Raw genomic sequence first — 22,222 nt, 5'->3', positions numbered from 1 at the left:
TTCCTCACACCTCCTCCGCCGTTTTCATCCCCTATTACAGCGTCTGATGTTCACTGGTGATTCTTGTTTTTTTTTTAAGTTTTTGCAAAAAATCATTGCCCCAAACACCCTCAATTTATGCAATTTATTTTAATTAAAAAGGCATGAATGCATAAGGTCCCCCCAGACAAAAACTTACAACACACAACTACAAGCACTTACTTGCCAAAATAACATATTTAGTCGCAGCAAGTAGGCCAAGAAAAATGGCCAAAAATGTACCACAAACAATTGCTGCGAGCGATATAGAAGCCCGAATATGCTTACGGCTGGAGAAGAAAAATTTAATGTAAACACGCGTTGCATTTCAATATCGGCTGCGCCACATAACGCCAAACAACTTGCCACATGCATTTGCACATACATACATATGTACATATATATATGCATGCTGAATAGTATACAGTCGCCAGCGCAGGCGCGCAAGCAACACATATGTATGTGCAATCGCGCAACTGTAATCACATTTCGAGTTAATTGAACAATGAAACGTTTCTGCAATAATATTTACAACGTAAATTAACTAACGAGCAATGCAAAAGTGCCAACAACACCAACTATGTATAGCAAAAACTTGATATCGGTGACAAGAAAACCAGAGTTTTTTTACAAATGAATAAATAAAACTTTTAAAAGCGAAAAACACTTAAAAAATAAATACAAATAGTAGTAGGCCGGTTGTAAAATAGGAGTAACAGCCAAGATTAGTTTGCATTTCAGCCTAAGCAGGTGAATTTATGTTGATCGTTTAAAGCTGTTTCACCGCACGCTCTGCATTGGTAACCCACCTGGCTAGCAGGGGAGGAGGCTGAGGCTTGCCGTTAAAGTTGGCGGTGGCTGCCAATTGAGTTGAGGACGGTGGCAAAGTGATCAGCGACACAACAAATTCGTTGGCAACTCGCAGCAGTTCGCGCATGCGCAGTCACAGCGTATTGATGTGGTTGGTTGGGCGTTTTAGCGGTCGGTCGGTTGGCTGTCCAACTCTTCAGTGGGGTGTTGCTGCTGCTTGCTGGTGGCGCGACATGGAAAATGCGGTGTGGCGTGCCACAGCTGTTGCCTGATTCGTTCATTCGATTTGTGCGCACGATTTGGATTTTCATGCAACAGCTTGCAATTGACTGGTTGGTTGGCTCACTACATAGCTGGCCCCAAAGCAGCACATGTGACTAAATATGCGCGTGCGTGTGTATCTGTGTGTGTGTGTGAGCGCTCGCGCGTTCATTTAGTGAAGCGATAATGAATGTCAGGTTAAATGTTTGATTACCGATCGCGCGCTAGCGTATGAAATGCATAAGGCACACACATGCATACACACGCAGGCAAATATTTGGCACGACTATTTTGCTTAGCCAATAGTTAAGCTTAGCGCATGCGCGCACCAGCACTAAGCGTGATTTTCAATGCTTCATATTTGTTTGCTTTTTGGAATTTTCTGATTTATTTGACCATTTTTACTCCACTTTTTCATGTATGCTTTTTTTTGTATATATATTTTTTCCAAATCTAGCTTGCTTATTTTTATAGCCTGGCAGCACACAATTGGTCCATTGGTGTACAGTAAATAAAGCAGTGCTAAACAAATGAAGTGATTTCGCGTGATATTTCATGTTGTTGCATATTTATTTAATTTGAAAAAAAAAATATTTCAAAAAAAAAGAAAATAAAAAATTTTAATGAAAAGACAAATTAAAAGCTTTACCAACTACTGCCGTTTTTCTCATTGGCTTAAAGTGTTTTTATGTTGCAGATAAAAGAAACATATAAAATGTTATTTTTGTAAGTGCGGCAGCTTATTAATTACTCACGACATGCACATTTGCTAGCGGTGATTTTATTTTATTTTCCGAAGACAATTTTTTTTATTGGCGACTGGCGTTTACACGTTAAAGTAGGTGGACCGTTGCTACACTTTTGAATTTATTTGATATTCAATTGGCCGCTGGGTAGGGTGAAACTTTAAACGCTAGGCATTTGTTTAATTTTTAACGAACACGAAAGAGGAGATCAGTGGTTGCGTACTTATCTTAAGTTTTCTTAAGGGTTTTTAATGTGAAAATACGATTAGATGCTCAAATTATTTCAAAGTTTAAAGGCCAAAGCATGTTTTCAAGTTTTATACAATGTGCTACTTTTACTAGGCATTATTAGAATTGGGTCATATGAGAAGTCTTTGGGGACTTTTTTGGTAAATTTTTGAAAAAAACTTCATGAAAATCAACTCAAATTTGGTACATATTTGCCAGTATTATCTATGACTTTTAGCTATTTTTCGAGTAGTTTCATAATTCCTTCAGTGAAGAACGTGTCTTCGTCCGCCCAATTTTTCACCATCAGGAGAGTTTTGCAGATGCCAAAAACAAATAAAAGTCAGACGGTGCAAGGTTCGGGCTATAAGGAGGTTCCCAACCAAATTTCGTTAATTTGTTACGAGTCATCAACGATATGTGTGGCCCGGCCCAATTTCCTTTCTTTTTGCTCAGTTTTGGTCGCTCTTTCTCGGTTTCCTCGTTCAAATGTTCAAGTTTTGCACAGTAGAGGTCCGAATTGATCGTTTCGCCAAACATTGAGTTTCTTTCAGTACCCTGCTATTTTCAGATGATTCCAAACTGTCATATGGTTGATGCTTAGTGCCACCGCTATCTAACGACAATTTGCATGCCGATCTTGCTCAACTATTTGCAGTGACTGGGCGACCAGAGTGGAGTGCAAATCGTCTTTCGCAGCGCGACGACCTGACTGGATAATGGGTTTTGTAGTTCATCCAGGCGATTAGGAGTTGTGCAGCCAGCGTATGCACATCAAGCGCTCTTCGGGTCGTATGCTACGTTAGCTGCAATAAGGCTAATGTTACTTTAACTGCAGAAAGGGGGCAATTTTAAATAAATAAAGAAATAAATAAATGGCTTGAGTCCGAGGCTCCTACAAAATCTTAAACTTAATCGCTATTGATTTCTACCTAAAAGAAGTGGTCATGAAATCTTCAGTTAGACTCAGAGAGTCAACACTATGGGGAACACGACTATTTAGGCATGGGACGATCATCAACTAAATGCAATCACGTCAAAGGACCTACTATATGGTATCTAAATTCAGCTTCGAAAACATACATGTGACCTGAGGAGCAGAGTGATTGATAAAGAGGCAATCTCTGTCTACATCGATGGCTCCAGTATATACTGTGGTGTGGGGGCAGGTGTGTACTCCGAGAAACTCGACGTCTCCTTATCTCTCCGTCAAGAGAATGAGGCAAGCATCTTCCAAGCGGAAGTCTTAGCCAACTTTGAAGCTTGTAAGGTTCTAGGAGAAAGCATCGGTAGAATTAAGAGTGCAACAATATACTCCGACAACCAAGCGGCGGTGTAAGCACTATCATCATCGATCACCAAATCCCACCTAGTCCAGAAGTGTAAAACGGAAATATGCACGGTGTCTGCGTCAATAAGCGCTTCTCTTGTCTGGTTTCATGGCCGTAGGTACACTGAAGGTAATGAGAAGGCCGATGAATTTGCGAAGGAAGAAGCCTAATTGGTTTGCATTTTCTGGGAATGGCAAGGACGTATGGACTTGCAAAATGGCTCAGGAACTCGCGACACATCAAGATCACAATTGGCCTTGATGTGTTCGGCGCGCAGCCGTAGCAATGTCGTGATTTGGACATTCGCATCTCTTCGACTCCAGCTTTACGTCAGTCACCGGTTGCGCAATCGTGACGTTAATAATAGCCACATGCTCCGCTCCAAGCGGTTTGTTGACGAATTCAACTGGAATAAAGCACAGCTTGACACTAAGCACCACCTTGCTGAAGGAGGCATTCGATAGCGTCATATGAGCCTGTCGAAGCTTCTTTAAGCCACTTTTACGTGGGGATTGGTCTTTGGAGTGCACCCTTTTCAAGTTCTCAGCAGAAGTTTCCTTGCTTAAGGCATTTTTTACAGCTTCTTTTCTTACACTGTCTAGAACTCGCTTGAGAAATGTCTTCTTTCTAGACTTAAATTGTGCGAAGCGTCAAGTTAGAGATTCAGGTTGACACTTGCAGTTTCGAGAATCAAATTGTTACCAGTTCAGAGAGATCTCGAACCTTAGACCGCTAACAGTTGAACTCTACGAAAGTCCGCCAGATCCTGCTAGGCTTCCGACAGAAACATTTCTGAGTCATTTTGTGCGTGCACAATGGCTTTGCCCAAGATAGCCGTAGATAGCCCACTCGCTCATTACATTTTCGTATTTATTTATAAGGTTTTTGATTTTTGATTCCACGAGTATCGGGGAATGGGAAAGTACACCGCGGTTATCCCGATTCCATGGCATGTCTAATTGAAATTGGAGGTCGACCAGTATCTACAGTCTGCACACCCTTGGCCATGCATCCCTGGACACACGCCGTTCCACCTTAGACTTTGGGTAATTTATAGGAGGGAGAGGAACCTCAGCAGATAGTCCGATAAATGAGGGAGACCAATGTCAGATTCATCACTCCGATTGATCTCTAATATAATACTCTCTTCCCCGCGAGTTTCCTTCTCCCGTTCGATTACCACCAGCCAGTGCTAAAGCTTGGCGCTGCTATATGTGCCTTTTGTCTATTGTACATACATACATAGGAGGGATTTACAATGGTGTCGTAAGTGTCGTATTGTTGTATGTCGTAAACTTTAAAAGCTTAAATAAATGTATTTAGAACTTAAAACGACAACTAGCTATTTTTTTAACACTGCAGAAATACATAATATGACACTGATGGTACCCCCTTAATAAATTTTTTAGACGTTTTATAGTTTCCCAATAGCAAGAAACCACACTCTTCGCGGCATTTAGCGTTCGGCTAGCCGTCGCATGAGTGCCACTGGTGCGTGTGGCAAGTAGAGCACTGCTGTTGGTAATTTTTCCCGCTGCTGCCGCCACCTACGCAAAAAATTTCTCAACCCTAACAGTAAAAACAAAGAAAACAAACGTGAAGTAAATAATAAAATAGTTAGGAATACAAAAAGCGTACACAAACACGCAGAGTGGTCGTTCATCCAACTATCCATTAAAGCTTTTCACACTTGTTGGTGATCTTTTTTTTCTGGTGTTTTGCACTGCTTTACGAGCATTTAAGGCAATTTCAACTTCCTTGTATTTAAATAATTCGCTAAATACACACACACTAAAAATAAAAACCCACACAGCAACAGCTGAAAGTACACAAAAAAACACCTCTTGCAGCCACTACAAAAATGTAGTAATTTAGGCGAAACCGAAACAAAAACAAGTCGATTAGCGCAACACCTGAGTGTTTGTGGTTGAACAAACGAAGCAGTAGACCACCAACATTGGCCGGCCAGTCAGCCAGTCAAGTGGCAGCTGCAATCACATACAACCAACAAAGAGACAGCAATGAGGCATGGCCTCCTCGCCATATTGCAGTTAAAGTGAATTACTGTTTGCAGTTGCAGCAGAATCCGCAGCAGCAGCGACATTTTTGCGTGGCTGCAACAACAGTGGTAGCAACAGCAAATAAACACTTGTCTTAATTGTGTGGCACGGTGACGGTCTCGCATCGCGTTCAACCAACCTACTGGCCAATGTTGCATGTTAACTATTGCTGTGTGGTAGCTTGTTAACTCGCATGTTGACGCTGCTGCTGCTGCTGCTGCTGCTGCTGATGCTGCTGCCGAGGCTGCCGCTTTCGCTTTGGCGTTGTGCCATGTGTTGAGGTGGTGGGCGCGCATAAGTGCCACCACATGGGCCACTAGCACTTGAGAGGTGTGTGTTAAAAAAAAAAATATATGGAAATAAAACTATTTAATTTAAAAATCAAGTAAAATAAGAAAATGCGAAAGTAATCGCTCTAAATGCCAGCTGAGCCGCATAAAAATCAAATCAAGTCGAAATGTATGCAAAGCGACGCATGTTTACACACGTCAAACGGTTGCTTGTGGGGCAGGCCAGGTGACTTGCAACAAACAGGCGACTTGCAACACAAACCTCAATGTTGTGGCGTAAATGATAGGAGAAGTTGTTTGATTTTTGCTGTTGCTGTTGCTGCTGCCATTGCTGCCGCCTGGTGTCTTGTCAAATTAAAACGCTTGCGCCACTCAGTTTGCATTAGAAAATGCGTCAAGTAGCTTGAAATAGGCGGAAAAAGTGGCAGCGAGTTGTTTATGTTGGTGAAAATATGTTGTTTACTGTATAATATTGTATGTATAAAAACATCGGCCTGCTTGCCGCAATTACGTGCTAATGTGCTTATAATACGAAACTATGTTCGTAGCACGAGTGTGTTTGCGAGATTCTTGGCTTGTTGGGTAGCTGATGTGGCATCATCCTACACTGAAACGCTTTTGTGATAGGGTGCACCATTTTTTTTATTGTTTTTGGTCTCACTTATTTTTGTCGAATATTACCAGAAAATTGAAAACAATTTTGCGATACAAACACCAAAGCACAGACTGGCCGTATCAGCATTTCGCAAATATTTACTACTTTGAATGGCTATTTTCAGGTAAATTTATACTTTCAACACGGTAGAGCTTCTAAGGAGTCGTTAGAAAAAACTTTACTCTTCGAGCCACTAATTGTGACTAATTGTGGCCGCTCAGAGAACAGCTTACGAGGACTACACATATTCTTTGAATGCCACCAAGCATTTATTTTTCTCTTGATAATTTATTTGTTTTTGCTATTTATTGGCCTAGCAACAAATCATATTCAACAATTTTATTGAGCTCAGTTCTACCGAACCGACTTCCAAGCCAAGAACACCATTGGAAGGGTATTTTTCTGTAGCTGAGGAGCGTTATATTGTGTGGTTGACAATTACGGCCGAAATCGTCGTTTAACCGTATTTGTGTCTAACTGTTGTTGCAACCTATTCGATTTGAGTTTTTTTTTGTATTTTGTTTCACTTCGTATGTGAAATGTAACACTGTAATAAAGATAAATGTGATGATTAGGGAATCCATTTTATGGAAATTGCCTTTTTTCTGCTGAAGAGATAGAGTATGTCCACGATTTAGCTTTCCCTGATTCCATATATACACAGTTGATGTTGCCTTTTTTAAGATATGTGCCTATTCTACCTTTAAAGAAGTGTTTATGGCGAGGAAAAAGCTCTTATTCCTGATAATATAAAAGTTTCAAACGTTTCATATTTAAATTAGGCGCCACCTGCATCAACTCACGTCGAGCGCACGTTTAGTGCATTTAAGGCTGTGTTAAAGCCTGTTCTGTTACAAAAAAATCAAGTTGATAATGAAGAAAATAGATGGATAAATAATGAAGTAATAAGTGGTCATAGGAAAATGCGCAAAGATTTTTTGTATGTAAATACAAGTAAAGAAGTATAAGTTCGGGCGAAACCGATCTTTATATACTCGGCGCAGGTATCAAATATCGTCGTTTCAACTTTCTCCGAACTACCTTTGCATGATAAGTAGGGGTCTTTACCCGATTTCAAACGTTTTCGATGATATAAAGAGTTAGACTTAATGATATAAATGAACCTAGTTAGGTACAAATCGATTAAGTGGTTACCGAGGTACACCTTTGTAATTATAAAGTGGGCGGTGCTACGCCCAATTTCTAAAAGTCTATAGCAGTCTTATTCAATGTTGGGAGATTGTTGTAACTATTAACTGGAAGCAAATTAGCGTCCTCAGTTATTGAAATATCGGAGTTTTCGTATTTCTGAGATTTACCGTTAAACGCGAAGTGGGTGTAATTTTAGTCCGATTTGAATAATTCTCAACATATGCTTTCCGTACCAAGGTTATTAAGTGCAGCCAGTTTGGTGCGAAATTGATAAATCGGTTACCGAGATGCACATTTGTGGTCATAAGTGGGCGGCGCCACGCCCATTATCCAAAAATTTATACTAGTTTAATTTTTTGCTCAGTGGTCATTGCAGTAATCGATTTTGAGTAGTTACTGAATTATTTATTGTTTCTCTAAATTACCGTTATATGGCAGGTGGGCGTGGTTATTACCAGATTTCAGAGATTTTCAGCAGATTTCTTAGCTAGACCCTGGCCAAGTCTCGTACCGAGTTTGGTAAGGATTGGTGAAGCGGCTTTCATAAGTGGGCGGGATCACGCCCATTTTCCAAAAATTTCATAACAGTATTATTTTTTACCACAATTCTACTCCACATACTAATTTTCAACAATTTGCATCCAATATTTACTGAAATATCGCAGTTTTTACATTTTTCGAAAATACCGTTATATAGGAAGTGGGCGTGGTTAGAGTCCGATTTCGCCCATTNTATAGGAAGTGGGCGTGGTTAGAGTCCGATTTCGCCCATTTTCAATACCTACCTTGGATAAAGGGCAACCTACATACCCAATTTCGTTGAGATATCTCCATTTTTGCTCGATTTATCGTGTACACGGACAGACGGACAACTTCTCTTTTTATTCTGATCATTTATGTACACGATTGAGAGAATACAAAGGTTGCGCCGATCTCGGACCGCTATTCCTCTCTTAACGAATTTGACAGAATGTTGTTTGCATGACGTCACACTGGTGCTACTTGTTTACGTTTTCCTTGCAACATTTTTTCTTCTTCTTCCATTCTTGCTCACGTTTTGGCATTTCTCTCTCGCAATTGCACCAGTGTGACGTCACACAAAAGTTATTCTCAAAAATCCTCTCTGATCGGCGCAATCTTGTATTCTATCATTCTTGATTTATGTATACATTTGTCCATATCTATCTCGATTCGTTTTGGCTGTTACAAACAACCGTTATGCGAACAAAATTAATATAACCTTGTGCACAAGTGCGCTCGGGTATAAAAATGAGCAGGAAAGAATGTTACTCATACGCCATGTACACCTGAAAATATCTCGAAAACTAATCCATAGAATAAAAATTTAACTTGATTTTCGGAATCAGCGAGCAATTCTATATAAGAACTGGATATCTAGTGGCGTCCGTTGAATATTTTTCCTGCAAACCAGTATTACTTTTCATTTTTTGACTTTTTAGTGCCTTCTTTTGCTTTTTCCAGTTTTTTTCGTTATTTTATTTTGCTTTTTTATAGGTTCTTAGGTCCTGAAAATCCGTTCCCTGGTGATGAAGCAATAAGTGCTACCGACTAAGAGAAAAAAGTGAGTCAAAACTAATTTGGTTATCGAAAGTTATTAAGTTACCGAAATTTGTCGAGTTATAGAAGTTTGTAGTTATCAAAATTTATCGAGTTATCCATGTTTATTGAGTTAACGCTATGCAACAAATTCATCAGTGTTTATTGAGTTGTCGAAATTTACGGATAGTTATCGATATAAAAATGTATACGATTATCGAAATTTATAAAGTTCATGAAATTTATCAAGTTATCGGTATTTATTGCATTCATTTTTTAAAGAGGTAACGAAATTTACCGAGTTATCATAGTGCACCGAATTCTTTCATCTTATGGCGTTATCAATATTTATAAATTTATTGAAATTTGAAGATTTATCGAATCTAAGTTTTTTAAATTTTCAAAATATATTGAGTTAGCGAAATTTTAAGCTATCGAGATTTCACTACATATCGAATTTTATTGTGTTACCAGAGTGTAATGACATCGAAATTTGTCGATAGCTTTTGAAAAATTAGCGTTATCGTTTATAGAGGTATGCAAAGTTTATCGAGTTATCGATTTGTCAAGATATATACACTTTTGAGTTATCGAAATTTATCAGTTATCGAAATTTAACGAAATTAGTCGAGTTATCGAATTTTGTTTGAGTTATAGAAATTTAGTATATACGAGTAGGAATATGCAGATTTCAATGTCAAATCAGCGAATCATATGAAACAACGACGAGTTCTTTTCAATCTTCGATAAAAATAAGTGTTCCCCCAGTAGGTAATCTCTTACTAAAGATTTACTATGTTTTTTGTTTGTATTTTGCTTGGCGCGCATCATAATTTTCATTACTTCATTACTGCCAGCTACTACCTAAAGTGCCGTAGTCACTGTTTGCCTGCAACATCTCCAACCATCCATAAATCTTTAGACTAGCTAAGACTAACACAGAAGTTTGTTGCCTCCAATTGAACTGCATACCTGTTGCTGTCCTAGCATTTGCTTTTATATTGTTGCCGCTTTCTTTTTGCCACCTTTTGTCTCCTCAACTATTGTGAAACGCATTGTTACCTTTGTTTTTTTTTACACTTTACTACTATTGCACTGCCAGTTTTTAGTTGTTACAGTTTTTGCTTCTCTTCCTCATGCTGCTGCTGCTGCGGCGCTGCTACTGTTTCTAACTTACTCGCTGATGACTTTTCAATTTAACTGGACAAACAGTGTAATAAAGTGTGGCAAGTGATACTGAACTGCCAGAAGAAAGACAAACTTAAAAAGAAAAAGAAAACAAAAAAACCTCCAACACAATTATACTCATATGCTGCAGAAGTAGAGCTTTGCCATAGCATAGTATTTAGAAGTGTTAGAGCTTTGCCACAAAATGCACCGACATGGTCAACCGCAGTTGCAACCCAGTAAGTGCAGCTTCCATGCCTGCTACCACGGCTAAGGCAGGCTGCTATTTTACTACATAAAACCAAACGGAAGACGAAAATCTAACTCAGAAGCGAAAAGAGTTGGCGTCACCTTGACGTGCGTGCCACACCGTAGCTGGGCCTTCGTTGTCTATTAGAATGTAGGCATATATTTTGTCTAAGTCGGTGCCTAATAGTCACCTGACTGTAGCCGAGCGACGACCGCCTGCACGTCCGCTCGCTCGCTCGCTTCCTTGCCTGCCTGTGCATCACTCATCCCAGCTCAGTCAGCCGTAAAGGCACAAAGCGTATTCACAGTGGGCAAGCAGTTATTCATGAACAACAAAAAATTATGATGAAAGTAATTTTCTGCTCCAGTAGTAGCTGCAGCAGTTGCAGTAGCAACAGCAGTAGCGCTGGTATAGGGTTCGAGCAGCTGCCACACAGCAGCCATACTTATGTAAGTATGTATGTATGTAGAGTGGCAGCAAAAGGAAATTCTTTTGATTTACGTGCAACACTTGCCACAACGCACAGTTCAGTGCAGTGGAGTGCAGAGTTGGCAGCCATAACGAAAATAATGGCAGCTAAATTAAGAAGGAAAGAAAAAAATAAAGAAAACAGTAGCAACAACACACAGCCAACAAAGTCACAGTTAAAAACAACAAAATTCAACAGTAGCAGTAGCAGTAAATTGTTGCTTGCTAGCTTAGCTGGCTGGCTGGCTCTTTGCTCTTCTCTGCATATTTAGTTGGCAGCAGCTAAAATTCACAAGCTTGTCGACTACTGACTGGTGACCAAACTCGCTGCAAACTATTAAAAGAGCTACGTTATATACTTAGTTTATAGGTACAAATATATGTACATATATGTCTGTAAGTTGATGTGCCACATACACTTGTGTACCTTGTGTTTATTTCTGCCTCAAAAGATTTACGGCTATTTTCGTTAGTAGACAAAAATAATTGCCACTTTCAACCAGCACCTTCATATGCGCCTTAGTTGCCTTAGTTGCCATAGTTTTCTCTGCTGCTTTTGCTCTTGTTTCTATGTATATAAATCCTGCTGCCGTCACCACTGAGCACGCCTTACACTTTTTTGTCTCTTCCCCATCGTTGGCCTTTTGCCATTAACATTGTCTTAAATCCTTGGCTCTGCGACAGGCTTTTAGAAATAACTCACACACATTGCGTACTTAAATCGCAGATTAGTATCTTTTACTTTCCTTTATTTACTTTGCTTTGTTTTTGTTTGCGATTCAAGATTAGTTGAACGCAAGAAAAATCTTTATAATTAATTGCACTAATTAGATTAGTTTGTGTTGTTTACTTCCTATTGGGTGCGCCTAGTTGGTATTCGATAAATATCCGCTATTAGTTTTTTGTATAAGTGATTTCTGATATTGATTGAATTTTGTAGATTAATACTGTGGGCAGTGCTGTGTAGATTTTTTATCTAATCGTAATATTTTATGATGTTGTAGATAATTTGCACTTTCCTTCTGGCTCGAAGGCCCTCTCGGTTTAAGGACCATCTCAGTATAAATAAGGAGATTTTACGATGGCCTTTTTATCGGACAGTTAAGCCGCTTAGATTATATTTATCCCGAAGGTTGGTAAGAGAGACTACTCTCGAAGTTCGCAAGTACCCTCTGCGCATCGTCCAAAGAGGACTTAACCTAGCTAAGAGGTGGAGTGCGGATGTTGGCGGAACTTAAGGCTCTCTCATCCTTCGAGATCTAGTCCTCGGTGGTTCTGTAGTGTGTACAGGTTTAATGCTCTGGCTGAGAATAATACCAGCCGATTGCTATGGGTACCAGGGCTCATGACAGTCGAAGGCAACTTCACTTCGTCAATCCAAAAGCTTACTAGGAGGGTATCTAAAAATATACAGGTTACTCATGGGAGGCCTACGAGGAGGAACTAAGGATCATTGCAGGTATTTTGACGGATCACTGCAGGTTCAGAGGGCACGTGTACAATTTAGGAATCAGTTGTAGTATCCTATGTAGCTTCTGTGATGCGGCCAATGAGATTACATTACACCTTTTTCTGGAGTGTGATGCCGTCGCACATAGACGGGAGAGAAGCAAAGGGCATTTATGGCCAAGACAGACCACATACACTCTCTACCCGCGGGATCAATTCTGAAATTTCTAGAGCCTCTAGGGCTAGGTGAGGTACTGTGATAAGCTGATGGCACACTAGAGCTAGTGGTCGCAGTGTTTATTCACCTATCTGTCTACCTGTCTACCTCTGCTCTGCATATCTATTACTGCGTATTTAGTTTTTTTTCTCTGACGTCAGGGTTTTTTCTTAAAAGATTTTGAAATTTCAAAAATATGATTAATAATTCAGTGCAATGTAGAATAACAGAGTGGGCATCAAGTAAAAGAGACAATTATGTAGAATAAAAAGGGATTACATTTTTTGGCGTAAGAACGAATGGGTTTAGAAAATGTTCTTTTTATTGAATATTTTTAAAAATTTGCAGTATTATTTTTTTTTTAAGAAACATATGTTAAGGACTAATATACACGTGGGCGCATCCTCGAGTTTCGTCCTCATAACTTTATTATTCATATTGTTATAAAAGAGCCACCTTCTAGGCATTTCTATGAACACAATGATAAGATGCAAACCTAACGGACAACCGCTGCACGGGTCAATCACCACCTTTACCAACTCTCTACTGTATAATGGATACTGCGGCTAACTAAACGTCTACATATTTAGAATAGATCGCGATATAAATAGTCAACAGATATTCGACTTATTGAGGAGCTCGCGAAACATCAACCACTCTCTCTTCACTGGTCTCTTTAAACCAACGCTGCTAACACCCTTCTCGCTCTAATGCGACAATGATAGACAGATTGACCGATTTAGGCAGTGATGAGTCATGCCGCTACAACAACAACAACTACAACAGGAAATAATACACTTTACTGACTTTTCGAACTGTTCTCGTATCTGTGTGCTCTTTTGGCAAAATCTATTGAACAACACACTTAACAGTATTTATAAAAAACACTTAAATCAATATTTTTACAAAAAATATGCACTAAAGAGCTAAGCTAACGCCCCGAAAACAACTAACAGTTATTATGAAAAAGGGAAAAAGCTAAGAATGAATAAAATACTATACCGTTATGAATGTAACAAAACTAAAAAGTTGTCAAAATAAAAAACGGCATTGCAAATGTAAAAAAATTGCAGAAATAAAATTTGCAATAATATTTTTGCAGCTGCAAACACTTCACGCAACACTTGCGCGCCGGCCATAGGTGGCAACGTTGGCGGCAGCGGTGTGGCTATATAGCGAGCGCAAAATATAATTATGCCAAAGGCTGCAAAACGGGGATAAAATAGCACAAAAATTAGCAACAATAATAATTTTCCGTAAAAACAATAATAAACACTGTATTAGGCAATAAAAACCACAACAACAATAGTCGTTTAAGGCGCAACACCGCGGCGACTTGTGCAATAACAAATGAATGAAACAAATGACATTTGCCATGCGGCATGTTGCACGTTTGCGCTCTTTGCTAAATTGCGCACGCACTTGGCAAGCGACGAAAAGAGAGGGAAAACGGAAATCCAAACAAAAACAAAGAGCTGTTACAATGAATAAAAAATATATTTTAAATAAAACCAAAAAAAAAAAAATATTTGACTAAAAGTAATTTGCGGTTTCTGCTTGCCGTCTGTCCGTCTGTCCGTCCAAACGCTGAGCGCGCTGAAAAATCGATTGCTTGTGAAAAGGTGAGCAGTGAACATAAAACGTCCACTGTTTGGCAATAAATCAATATAACACGCCTTGCGCGCCGCTGTCGTCGCCGTCGCCGTCGCCACAAACGCTGCCTTCAGCATGCGCCGCATTAACGAGGAAGCAAAACAAAAACAAGAAAGAAGCAATTGCAACATAAAGGCATGCAAAGCGCCATGTCTCTTGCGATTGGTACTCATGAAAATGCAAATTGTCGCCAGTGTTATTGTTGCTATTGTATGTTTTTCTTGTTGCAATCGCTGTAGTAAAACTACTCGCATTTTTGCTATTCGCATTGTTGTTCTTGTTGACATTAAACTGTTCGCCGAGCGATTCGCATGTGCTTACAAATGAATTAAACAATGGCGCAGGCGCATGCGCTTTGAGTTGCCGCCAACTGAGCTGCCGCAAAGCAATCAAATAGAGTGAAAAAACAATGAATGAAAACACACAAAAATAGAAATCGCAATAAAATAGGCAGAGTGCAACATTTTCAAATGCATACATACATACATACATACATACATATATATGCACAAAGACGTGCAATACGCACTGAACCTTTTGGCCAAAATGCAAATGTCATTATGTCGCTTGCTTGCAGCTCACAAGCTAGCTAGCTAGCTATGTAGCTTAAACGGCGTTGTTATTGCTGCCAGCATCAATTCATGAATTAAAAGTTACGACCAACATGACTCAAATTGCTTTTAAATTGTTTTTGTTACCGCAGCACCTTATCCAGCAAGCAAGCACACACTGGACAGAAGCACCTTCCTGACCTGATATAGGAATGCCATTAGCCTCATTGTTGTGGGTTGTTGATCCTTTTTTATTGTTTGTGCAGAAATCGAAATTCAATAAAAATATACATACATACATATAAAAGCGAGAACACCGCAAAAAAAAAACGAAAGATAAAAAATAAAAATTGAAAAAATAGAAGTTCGAAATTGCGTACAGTTTGTGCGAATTGATTTGACAATTGTTGTCAGTGGCCGTGCTGCCAACATGACAGTGTTGTTGCCACCACCACTATGTAGGCTGTAGTTGCCGCCACAAATATTTTGTATTCGCGCTAGGCCATTTGTGCGCACTGCTATTGTAGTTTTTTTTGTCCTTTGCCACACAAAAATGCAATTGAAATGTCTTGCGGCAAAATACATACGAATTCATGTCGTACATTTCAACAAATATACTCATATTTTGGGGCGAGTCTTTTTGTAAATTTGCATGCATACACATGTATGTACATATGTGTGTATATATTTCGCGGCGTTGTTATGATTGTCATGTGTTTTTGTTGCAACTTTATTGATTTTAAATTGATTTCGAAATTGTCTTTAATTGTCGACGAAAACGGAATTGATTTTTTATTTTTTTTTTTTTAATCTACTACATAGCAATGGGCCAACAAAAATATTCACGGTGTCAGGTAAATAAATGGAGTATACGACTTGTGAGTTCCGTAGCAGCATGTAAAGCTATAAATGGGCTAGGCGATTTCGTTAACAAAATGGTGCAGCATGAACGTGGTTTGGAATGCGGCAATATTTCGCAAAAATCAGCTAAGGAAAAATTGAAGTTAAAGACAAATATAAAAACAATGGGAAATACATAAGAATTAGGGAAGCTGAAAGGGTATGAACATTAATTGAAATTTTTCGAAATAAATTCAGTCACAAAAAATTTAGTTATCGAAAGCTATTAAGTTACCGAAATGTATCGAATCCTCGAAGTTTATAATTATCGAAATGTATCGAATTATTTATCTTTATTGAGTTATCGCAATGTATCGAATATTTCAATTGATCAATGTTTATTGAGTTGCCGAAATTTATAGACAGAAAATTAGTTGTCGAAATTTACGGATAATTATCAAGCTATGCAAATTGATGGGATTATCGAAATTTCTCAAGTTAATGAAATTTATCAATTTATCGATACTTATGAAACTATCATTATTTATAGAATTAACGAAATCTATCGAGGCTCCGTAATGCGCTGAGTTCTTTGAACTTATCGTGTTATCGATATATAAATTGATTACCTGAAATTTGTCGATTTTTCGAACCGAAGAAATTGGAATTTCGATTTATCAAAATTTCAAGGTTATATAAATTTATCGAGTTATCACCACTTATCGAATTCAATCGGAATTTTATCGGATTTTAGTGTTTTGAAATTCATCGAATTATCGATATGTATCAAATTATCGAAATTTATCGACGAACTAGAATGTGCCGGGTCAAGTGCAAGACCTTCAAAGATATTAAAGATTTTAGTCACATTTTAGTTCCAAAGCAGGAGATTTTCCGGTAAGTAATTTTCTATCTTTAAAATTAAACGACGTGCGTAGTTATAGAACCTCTCCAATGCCCTTAAAAAACTAGAATAACGGTCGATTTTCGGCCACGCTGCAAAGAACTTGCCAGGTTAAATATCTAGGTCTAATTCAGGATAGGAAACTAAAAAAAGGTTAACGCTAAGAGAATGGACAAAGCTCAACCACTATCTTCTCCACTTACAACAAGAGCCACGAAGACACATTTCCCCCGACGGATCTCTATACAAGAAAGGTGGCATCTTAGGCTAGTCAACTTCGCCCGAAAGATGGTAGCATACAGCGCTAGGTTCCAGCATAAGAAGATCCACCAAGCTACATGCTATCTCCACATAGAAAGGGCGAGGAATCAAATCGACAATTTCGTGGAAGGCACTTTGCAGTGTGGTAAATGTACGTACGATTCGAGAATTCAACATTATCTTGCTGCAGCCAAGATACGTACACGCCTCTGTGAAGCAAAAAATGTATGCCCAGAACACAAGGAAAGCTGAACGTCGAAAAGCTGCAGTCACAACGGAGAGCCAGCACCTTAGCTACTCTACCTCTCATACCTGCTCTCTGAGAGCGCTCGCCAACAAACTGATATATGCAAGCAGTGGGACCACATCTCCAACTTATCGTGCCGAGGCCGAAAAAGTAGGTTGCTTTTAGTGAGCCTGAAGGAGATTTTTGTGACGCGGATTGCCATGCCGCTACAAATTAGCCAGATTCCGCCTACTGGAGTCACGCTAGGCACGGATGCAACGCGCGATATTTGGGAACAATACAGCGATAGAGGATAACTGCCATCCCTAAATTGGAGCGCCAAGCGTTGCGTTTTCCACTGTCAACGAGTGTCAACGCGCGCTATCCCCAAATCAATGCGACGTAATTTTTGACGTTTTCTCATTTGCTCTCGTTTTTATTCTCATTTCCTCTTTCACTTTTTGTCCTTTCTCTTTCTTTCCGCCTCCTGCATCCCACTTCAACACGTAACGCCCTGGCAAAAATGAAAATTCCATTTGCTCTGCGCTAGCACCGCGCTATTATGGGAGGCTTCATACAAATTGTACGGGCATGACGATTTTTGACAGCTGTTTGGGATGGCAGTAAAAAGGAAGCGAGACGTATTCTCCGTAATAAAAAGAGAGCGACCAAAATGCGTTAGTGCGATGATATTGAAATGCTGGCTGACAAGAAAAACGCCAGAAAATTTCATCAGAAACTTAGGCGCCTTACGCAAGGTCTCAAGACCAGGTCGAATTCTTGCATGAACAACCTCGGCGAGATAGTAATCGATGCCTAAAAGATATCGAGCCCTAACAACCGAAAAGATATAAGCAACATTTTTTTTTTAATTTTCTTTTTGATGCAGAAATGCTCCTAGAGCACCTTGATATAAAATTTCACATATGTACGTCTTTTTGGCGGCTTAGGATCGATATGTATCTACTCAAATTTTGAAGTGAACACTTATCTACCATGCTTATTGATTACATCTTTGAAGCCAGCAGAAAAGGTGAATCCAAGCCTTCTGAGCGACTGGAATTCCAGTGTGCCCTGTCCAGCCCAGAAGAAAGGAGGCCCCAAAATATGGCATATTCAGCCCCTCAAATATCGCGTATACATACGGTTTTATCGAGCGTCTTATTTGAAAGCCTTAAGCGCAAGTCAACGAACTGATGGAGCTTTATCGCCGTAAACCAGGGGATCTATCCTGCATTGTGATCAAAACTCAATCTGATTCGAAAGGCGCCATGGACCAATACCAATTCATAGTGACAAATAATCGAATCCGAATGATTTGCTTTTCGATTTGGAATAAAGAGTAAACCCCGGGAATTCACCATACGCCAACTAGCGACGTAAACAGCAACTGCACCGTTCATTCTGCCTTTCCAAGTTGGATATGAAATCAAAGGGAATGAATCTGGAGATTAACAAGGAAAAGACGGAGCACCGCCTCTCGTTAATCAAACAGTCATCGCCTGGTAGACTCGAGACTCTGCAAAAGGTTTACGGGCCCGCCCTTACACCGCCTCTCGTTAATCAAACAGTCATCGCCTGGTAGACTCGAGACTCTGCAAAAGGTTTACGGGCCCGCCCTTACACCGCCTCTCGTTAATCAAACAGTCATCGCCTGGTAGACTCGAGACTCTGCAAAAGGTTTACGGGCCCGCCCTTACACCGCCTCTCGTTAATCAAACAGTCATCGCCTGGTAGACTCGAGACTCTACAAAAGGTTTACGGGCCCGCCCTTACACGTTTCGCAAAAAAAACGAGATACACCAATAAAAAGTAAAAAGTAAAATATATTAACTTACAACTTAGTTCACTTAGTTTCCAAAGTATGCAAACCATAAGTCCAAAGACATTCCTACGAAAACTCACCTGAAAAGAAAAAGAGCAAAATGTAAAGTATTAAAATGTGGCATTTACAAACTTGTAGTTCTAATGATTTCTTTTAACGCAACAAATCTTAAGTAAATCAAATCGTAACATTAATTCTTGCAGGATATCGAGCATGCACTTAATTACTTTGAACCGTTAGCACGAGGCTTAAATACTACGTATGTATATATGCAAGTAACTGATAAATGTATGTATGTATCTGCAATACGCAGGTTTTTGGCAGGAAACAGCAAACTTAAAAAAAAAAATGTATATAAAAATGTATATAAACAACCAACGAATAGTTATGCGCGTGTGCTGGAATGCGTTTGTATGATGGATGCCGCTGCTGCTGCTGCTGCTGTTGCGGTCGAGGCAGTGTAACAGCAGCTTAGCAAAAAAATGCCAAACAATTAAGATTAGCATAACCGAGAAACAAATTAACTGCTGATTTACCACCGGCAACAAGAGTGCGATACAAAAACATACACCAGCTACGTTGTATGTATGTATGTATGTATGTATGTAGTTTGGCAGCCAGTAGATAGCTAGAAATGTGTGGCGAATAGCATATACTCGTACAGAGCGCACAGAATTTGCGCGCAAAAGTTGCTTGCCGCACAGTTGAGGAGGTTGACTTAAAAAAATATGGTTTTCATTAAGCGGCGCGATAAGCGCGGCTAAGGCCGCTAATCTGCGCTCATTATTCACCAAAGTGCGGGGGTGCAGCAGCAGCAACAAAAGCAGCAGCAGCAGCAGGGGCTAGTCGAGTCGTCGCAATGGTAAGAATTCCTAGGCTGGGCACTCGAACCTGTGACCTGTTTGCCACGGCTAGCGGAATTTTAGTTTTTCGCACACGCGGCTTTATTTACGACTATTAGAAAGCCTTCAATTTTTTCATGGCTCTATTTTTTGCCAAGCAATATTTGTTGTTATTTCTAGTTTAGTTTTATTTCATTTTGGAATTTATTTTGCTCTAGTGTGTTGCATGCGTGCGATGGAGCAACTGTATGTGTGTGCTTTACAATGCGGAAGCCAGTCAGTCGATCGGTCTTACGCAACAGTTCCCACACAGCATTGTAAACTATTTAGCTCTGGTGCTGTGGTTGAGCCATGTTGCACGTATGCAGTGCGCGCGTTATCAGTTAGGTTGCTAAAAATTTTCTAAAGGCCTTGTTTTATGCGTCCCAGCTTTGGTGCAGTGCTGCTGCAAGCGAAAACAACGGCAGTGTAGTACATACATATGTACATAGCGCGTCGTCCAGCGAAATGCTTATCTAACCGCACAGACAAATTATATGAAGGGGCAGAAATTTCGCTAAGGCCATTTTTGGCTGCCTCAATCGGGCATATATGCTGCTGTGGTTGCGCTAGTGCCTCTCAAATTGAATGAAGGCGAGTGTGTGCCACAGTGCCTAATGTGTATGCTGCTTGCAACGCCTAGTATCGATTTTCTATATTTTTTTTTGGTGAGCTAATTTTTCGCAGATTACTTGCAACATTTTCTGCCAACTTTTTGGTGCTTTTTTTTACTTTATCGTTGCCCTCAACAAACGCCGATTATATTGTTGCCACATCTGCGACGCTGTAGTTGATACTCCTACTTAGCGCAAAGGACGATTAACCTTGTTGCAACTTTGCCACCGTTATTAATATCTAACGATTTCGAATTCGTTTTTCTTTTTCTTTGGAGTGCAACAACAGCATTTGCGCGCAACATTGTTTTTGCGCTACAATGTTTTGCTGTTGCTGTTGCTCCAAATATGCACCGCAAAACTGTTAATTGAAGTTGCAGTAAAACAACGCATGCAGCGAATACAACGCATCGCATTTCATGCCGCTAAAGAGCAAAAGTTAATAGGAAACTCATAGAAAATGTGGCAGCCACAAAAAAAAAAAAAAAATAAAAATCGCAGAACGTGTGGCAGGCTGCCGCAAAAATTTATAAATAGTAATAGCGCTATTGGTAGGCAAAAGCGGCAGCAGCGGTTGTCTGCAACTTGCAAGCGGGCGCACACATTAATCGAAATTGAAAATCGTGAGCTGAAATTGTTGGCGGCAAAAGAATTCGATTAAGCGGCATGTTGCAACGTGAGCGCATAGAAAGTGTGCATGCGCCGACTGGAAGGTGGTGATGTATAAGGTACGCAGCAACGGCCCTGGAAGTGAAGGCGGCGAGGTGGGCGTCGGCTGCTGTTGCTGCTGCTACCTGGCCTGATATCAATAACTTGCCAACAACTAAGTACAGTTTGTTGCAATGTAGCAAGTAAATGTATGGACGTACGAATGCGCGTTGCAACAAAATGCAATTAGAGGGTGGATGCGTTATTAATGTGGAGCAACTTGCAACCAACGACAAGGAAACTATAAGGTACAAAAACAAAAATGCTTTAAATGCGTGCACGTGTGGCAAGCAAAGTTGTGTGCTACGGTACCTATATAGTATAGTATACATGAAATTGATATATTGATAATATACTGCGCATAGCCGATTGGCGGCGGTGGTAGCTTGTTGCCAGCAATATGAGTGAAGAAATGTGTGCACATGCCAAAATAGGCAAACGCCCGCTAAGAATTTTTATTATTAATAATAGCGGCAACAAGCATAGCTCACTTTATTATGCTGCACACAAGCGCAAATGCACTCGTACGGGTACTTGACACATGCGGGCAAGCGCCAGCATGCGGAAGTAAAACTTGTAGGCATTTGTTGCAAGTCAAATATTGTCAGGCGCTGTCACTGCAAAGATGTTGCATACTTCTTTTTAGCAGGATACTCTGCTAAAGTAGGAAGAGTTAACGAAATAAAATTTTAAGTTGGAAAATGTTGCAACATAATGTATTGGTATACAAATTATCGGTTGAGCGAATAAGTGTAATAGAAGGAATTTCTTGTTAGTAATCATTGTTGCCAGAAAATGCTGAAACTGAAGTATCTTTGATAGAATTTCTTGAAATATTGATCCTGGCTTCAAGCAAAACTTAGCTTATAGTTTTCCGCTCAATCTCAATTTGCCACCAAATGTTGCAAGTGTAATTTTTAACTGTATTTCGTTTAATAATGCTATTAAAGCAACCAAAACAATAATTAGTTTTTTGGACCAACGATGTATAAAAAAATTGTTGCCACAAAATGTGGCATGCTAAACCTCGGAATGTTTTTGATTGAGATATCTTTAGATTTTGATGCTGTCTTCAGAAAAAACATAGCATATGGTTTTCC

The sequence above is a fragment of the Rhagoletis zephyria genome, unplaced genomic scaffold, assembly GCF_001687245.7.
Source record: "Rhagoletis zephyria isolate East Lansing unplaced genomic scaffold, Rhagoletis_zephyria_1.1 Rzeph_scaffold_00300, whole genome shotgun sequence".
NCBI classification, from domain to species: Eukaryota; Metazoa; Arthropoda; class Insecta; order Diptera; family Tephritidae; genus Rhagoletis; species Rhagoletis zephyria.
Note: the sequence above shows the minus strand (reverse complement) of the source record.